Here is a 6,592-nt window from a genome sequence, read left to right as displayed (position 1 = left end):
TCTCGCTCCTGCTCTCTTTTAATGCATTAGGACAACACCGATTCATCTGTTACTTGCTGCGGTAGCTGAACCCCTTTATCCTTTGCATGACCTGTCATTGCCACAGTAAATAGATGAAACCCACTAGCATGAGTAGGAGTTGTTTGAGCCCTATTGTGCCTACTCATTCATGCTTGTTTGTCATGCCTGCTACTGCTTAGAGTTGAGTCAGGTCTGATTCATCGGGAATGAATCAGAGGTGTGTGAATATGTCCTACTGTGTGTGAGCTAAGTGTGTGAACACGATTTGGTAAAGGTAGCGGTGAGAGGCCATGTAGGATTACATGGTGGGTTGTCTCATTGCAGCCGTCCTCAGGAACTGAGTTCTGTGTTTGTGATCCATGATTCAGCTACTACCATGCATTGGGCCTGAAACCAATGGACCCTCTCGGCTTCTTAATCACCCTTGTCCTCTGTCCAGGAGTTGCAAGTAGTTTCTGGTGTTTGTAGTATGCTGGAGGCCGTGGGTAGCCCTGACCGGAGGGGTGGGCTGTGATGCGGTAGGCACGTGGCACGGTGTACCGGGCGCCCGTTTGGTGTCTCGGGAACCCTGTTCACATCGTTTGGGGCTGTGAGCGAAACTCCGTCCGGATCTCCTCATGGATGGAACCCGAATAGGCGATAAACCTGGACTAGAGACTTGAGTGTTCAGGCAGGCCGTGGCCGACACCCACGTTGGGCTTCCGCTTGAAGGTTGCCGAGTACATGTCGTGTAAATGGCGGTAAGTGGTTAGAGCGTGTGTGAAGAAGTACACCCCTGCAGGTTTAACATCATCTATTCGAATAGCCGTGTCCACGGAAAAGGACTTCTGGGTTGCTTATATCAGTTCATAGACAAGTGAAAGTGGATACTCTAAAATACGCAAGATAAGCGTGAGTGCTATGGATGGCGTTCTCGTAGGGAGACGGGAGCGGATCCATAGTGGTGTATTGATATGGTGAATATGTGGACTCGTGTGCGCCACCTCAAAAGAGTTACTTGCAGTCGTAGTTTAGGTTAGCCACCGAGTCAAAGCTGGCTTGCTGCAGTCAAACTCCACCATCCCCTTGTTGGTAATGATGCATATGTAGCTAGATCTGATGTAAGTCTTGCTGGGTACATTTGTACTCACGTTGCTTAATTTATGTTTTTTGCAGAGAGACTTCAGTCTCGCTAGTAGTACCGCGTGGACTTCGACGTTTAGCTTGTTACCTCAGCTACGATCTTGTGCCCTCGGCAGGATCTGGTAGATAGTCAGGCTTTTCAGCCTTTTTCATTTATAGTTGTCTGTACTCAGACATGTTAAGCTTCCGCATGTGCTTTGACTTGTATGCTCTGATTGTTGGGTCATGAGACCCATGTTTGTAATATCTTGCTCCTCGGAGCCTATTGAATAAACTACTTGAGTCGTAGAGTCATTTTGTGATGCCATGTTGTATTGCACATATCGAGCATATTGTGTGTATGTTATTGAAATGCTTGGTATGTGTGGGATCTGACTATCTAGTTGTTTATCTTTAGTAGCCTCTCTTACCGGGAAATGTCTCCTAGTGTTTCCACCGAGCCATGGTAGCTTGCTACTGCTCCGGAACACTTAGGCTGGCCGGCATGTGTCCTTCTTCGTTCCTGTGTCTGTCCCTTGGGGGATATGTCACGCGATGAATACCGGAGTCCTGTTAGCCCGCTACAGCCCGGATCACCGGAGTCCTGCTAGCCCAGTGCTACAGTCTGGATTCACTCGCTGATGACTGACACGTTCGATGCTGGGTCATGGATGCCTGTCCCTGTAAGTCTGTGCCACTTTGGGTTTAGGACTAGCCATGTCAGCCCGGGCTCCTTATCATATGGATGCTAGCGACACTGTCATATACGTGTGCCAAAAGGCGCAAACGGTCCCGGGTAAAGGTAAGGCGACACCCGTGGGAATACCGTGCGTGAGGCCGCAAAGTGATATGAGGTGTTACATGCTAGATCGATGTGGCATTGAGTCGGGGTCCTGACAAGTAATAATAACGTCATCACCTTGGCCTTCAGGATTTTTGGTTGTTTATACTGGAATTTCAGTGTCTTTCACCGGACTAGCCCGGTTTGGTTCTGCCGGTTCAGTATCGGGTGCGGCAGGCTCAGCATCTGTTGGTTCATCGGTATGTTGGCCTTCAAGGGGTGGATCATCAAAAGTAGCTTCAGGATGAGAGCCTTCCGGTTCACCAGTCTGTTCTGGTTCACCTCTTGGTTCTTCTTCTTCAGCGACAGGGTCTTCTGACAGATTGGTGACCCGAGCTTTCTTGCTGGGTCTGGCTTTGGCCCTGCAAACAGAATAAAAGAGGATTAACATCCTATTCAAAGGATTTATTGCGCATTAAAAGGAAAGGTTTCTACAACTCACTTGGCCATAGTTTTCAAAGGAGGGAGTTGAGTTGCGGTCGATTCACCAGAAGATGAAGGAGGTGTCACCTGATAATTTGAATCGGACAGATTAAGAGGCTGTCTGAAATAACCTTCCTTGGGGTAAGAATGGTCAAAAGTAGGAGAGACCTCAGACTGGCGCTTCCGAACCAGAGTATCAGGTAAACCGGTTGAAGTGACCTGTTGGCCACTGTGCCGGGTTGTCTGGCGAGCTTCATGATGCTGAGTCTTCAAAATAAATGTTGGATCCAAGTGAGCAAGAGCATGAGAAAAGCTTACTTTCCGGACTACATGGCGAGTTTTTTGTGTTGGCATAGAGTCTGAACCGAAGGAAAGGGTAATTACCTCTACGTCATCAGCTTGACTAGCTTCTGCGTCCTCCTGAGGACAATCATTGTTAATGAGGTGCATGAAAAGAGAGCCAAGTGAGTCAAGTTCTACCTCAAATTCTGGATCATCAGTATCATCATCAAGCTCCATATTAATCCGGTCAGCCGTTTTCCGCTTTGACGTCCGTTTTACGGCTTTGGTCTTTGGGCAGGATGGCTTGACCGCTTTGTCTCCAGTCAGTTTTGCCGCTTTCTCTACGGTTTTCCGTATCCAGAAGGGGTCATCACCCTACATATAAAGAAGAAGGGATACAGGTTGCATAAGTTAAAGATATTAGAGATGAAGAGGGAGTATAATGCTTACAGCAGGCGGTTTGTTCTTGGCATAGAAGGGACTCAGACCGGTTTGACTACAGATCAGTTCCGACTCATTCAGAATCTTCTTTACACCTTCAGTGACTTCTTCCTTAGATAATTGGATGTTGCAATGGTGTTGAGGGTCGTCAACCTCACCGGTATATTCACACATTAAACCGGGACGCCGGCTTAGTGGCAAGATACTCCAGGATATCCAACAGCGCACAAAGTCCACGCCCGTTAAACCGTTTGCCATAAAGGCCCGGAGTTTGGCGAGTTGAGGAGCGTATTTCGCCCTTTCTGAAGAGCTCAGGCGTTGTGGCATTGGTGAGTATTTGATAGTCTATGATCACGAAATCCGGGGAGGGGATTTTCATCCTCAGGCGAAGTGTCTCTGCAATAAAACCATGTTTGGTTCCATTCCTTTGGGTGGCTATGATGTTTGGCATGAGGAAATTCAACTTATTTCCACTTTTGAATCAAGACACCACCAAGTTCTATGTTCGGGCCATTTACAAACTCTGTGCGCCGGTTTAAGTGAAAGAAATCCTGGAACAGTTCTGCAGTTGGTTCTTCTTGTAAATATACTTCACAGAAGACCTGGAAGTTGCATAAGTTGGAAACCGAGTTGGGACCAATATCTTGCGGATGAAGTTGGAAGCTGGGAAGCACATCTCGATAAAACTTTGACCCTAGCGGTTTGAAGCCACAGCCTATATGGTCAACAAAGACCACCACCTCGCCCTGCCTTGGGGTTGGAGGATTTTCTGTTACTGGAACTTGCCATTTGATTTCAGTTTTCTTAGGCACGGAGCCGATGCTAACCATCTCATTCAACTGAGTCTCAGTAACCCGGGAACGATCCCAGTTGCAGGCAGTGAATTATTTGGCCATTGCGAAGCAAACAAGCTGAAAATGAAAGGCCGATTTATAAATTACGCATGATTATATGCAAGAGACAAGGGAGTAAGAAACATACTGATATGTGAAATGGTATAAACCGGAGACTAATGCAATAAGGGAAAAAGGTAATACTAGCACAGGATTACTCAGACACTGTTAAACTGGAGCATAACTATGAAGGTAAAATGCTCCTCCGGTTTATCAGAGGGCTAATTAGACTGCTTATACAAGGTTAAACCGCCTATGTTGGTGTAAGGAGAAACAGATCTCACAGTGACATATAAAATTTTCGGATCTAAGGTAAGACAGAAAAGTAAAAATAATTGGATCTAGAAGGGGTGGAGAACCGAAGCAACTTATGAAGGACTAGATCAGTTCTTTGTGCATAAGGGTTTGTGGTGACGATGGAAGGTTAGCTACGGCAAGGAGTACGTCATATACGAAGTATTCACCTAAAGGCCATGAAAGAGCAACACTGAAAGCTCCGACGAACCTCAAGAACAGCGAAGAACAAGGAAACCCTAATGGATCTAAGAAAGAAAGGGGAAAAGACTTACTGTGACAGCGGAAGCAGCAGAAGGGCGCTGTGGAACTCTGGTGCGAACAGGTTGATGCAGCGGCCAACGGCGAAGCAGAGGCGGAGTTCGAAGATGATGGCGGCGCTCGGGTGCGAGGTCGTCGAGAGGAAGAAGAAGAGATGAATGGGTAGCGGAAAGAAAAGGAAAGGGGTCCGCTATCCCTATTTATAAGGCGAAGAGATGAAACGGCAAGTGCGGGAATCGAGGAGCCCAAAAATGGATAAGTTAATAAGGGTGTCGCCTCGATGGCTGAAGACATATTAAATGAAGGTAATCTTTGACATCAATGGATGGATGACATCAGGATGGTTTATCATAATCTTGAAGTATGATGTCATGGCGGTTTACAAGATCGAGGTGAAGATATGAGGGAAGAATTTTTCTAATTATAGAAGATTGATATGAACAAGTTCAAACCAATCTGGGGCCTAATGTTGGGGATATTACTACTGGAGGTAAATCGACCTTATGTAGCCGGGTTGACTCCTTGAAGATTAGAAGCCCATAAAGATGCAAAGATGATGGCGCTTCATGGAGGCCCAAGGCCCAAGGGCGGGTTAAAGCCTGTAAATGTAAACCGGCTTAGTCATGTAACTTGTATTATAAGATAGGAAGGATAGATACCGAACTGGATACGTTTATGATCCGGCTTCGGAACTCTGTAAACCGGCGGGCGTCAACCTATGTATATAAAGGGACGACCCGGCAGCAGTTTAGGGACAGACAACAACTGACAGCCAGACAAAGCGGATTCGGTCCCTGCCCTTCGAAACCCTAGCAATTCCAATCACAACTAGACATAGGCTTTTACCTTCCTCGAAGGGGCCGAACTAGTATAAAATTCCCCGTGTCCCCTTGTCCGGTTTAACCCCTTAAGCTAACCCGTAGCGATGGCTCCACGACTAAGTCGTTTTACAAGGACATCTGCCGTGACAAACCCACGACAAGTAATACTTTAAGTTCATAGTATTAATGTACAATGTCGGTAAGATCATACTTTGAGGGCTTTGAGCGTTGATTAGCGTGTCTGCCCGTGTGCTTTTTTTGTGTTAATCATTAGAAGATCACAAAACACACAGTTTCTATGCGAACCCGTCTGCGTTTTTTTGCGTTAATGATCCATAAGTCAGTTACCTTTGCGATGTTTCCTAATAAACCAGGTGTACCATTGACCGAAAAAATCAACTACACATGTACATTTTTTGGGAGACGGGATCTGCCAACTTTGTTTTTTCTCGCACATGAGTATTTTACGCGCTTCGTCTGTGTTGTGTGTTTCCCCCGCCCAAGTTTCAAGTTTCATAGTGAAATTTTAATTAGGCACGCGATTTCAGGATTTATTCCTCCAACCACACCCCCACCCTTAGTATCCCCCCACGCGCCTCCCCCTACCGGCATCTCAAACCGCTGCCGCCGCAACCACAGCTTCAACCACATCTACGTTCTGCTCAGATCCAGTCACGTAACCCACGATCTCTATCATGGCCCCTCGGCCTGATTGCTTAAATGGCGCCTGCAAAACATCCTCATGCCTCAAAATCCCCAACGCCAGGAGCTGAAGGCGGTCCATGGCGCGATGGCAGCTGTGCGTCCTGACCCAGAGGAACACCTCGCCTTCGCCGCCACCGACATGGTGCAGGCTCTGGCCCAGATGAAGTGCCCCAGCGACTACCCCCCATGACTTAACAAGTAAGATCTGACCAGCTAAATCTTACCAATACCACTTGCAACGGCTATGATTTGTACGGTTGATGTATTAAGCATGTTCGTGACTTGTTTAGTTCAATAGTGCACACTATGTGATGTTCAAATATTATCGTGTGCAGCTCAATTTCACTAATACCAGCAACAAACTTACAATACATGACTCAGGATATCACTAGAGATGCTACCCACTTGCTATTTTTAGTGTATGCTAACCCTGTTGTACTTAACATGCATGTCCATGTACTTACGCAGGGTCATAACGGCCGATGCTGTTGTTTGCCATCGAGGTTGGT

This window comes from Triticum dicoccoides, chromosome 3A, assembly GCF_002162155.2.
Source record: "Triticum dicoccoides isolate Atlit2015 ecotype Zavitan chromosome 3A, WEW_v2.0, whole genome shotgun sequence".
Classification (NCBI taxonomy): domain Eukaryota; kingdom Viridiplantae; phylum Streptophyta; class Magnoliopsida; order Poales; family Poaceae; genus Triticum; species Triticum dicoccoides.
This window is presented reverse-complemented; position numbering follows the sequence as displayed.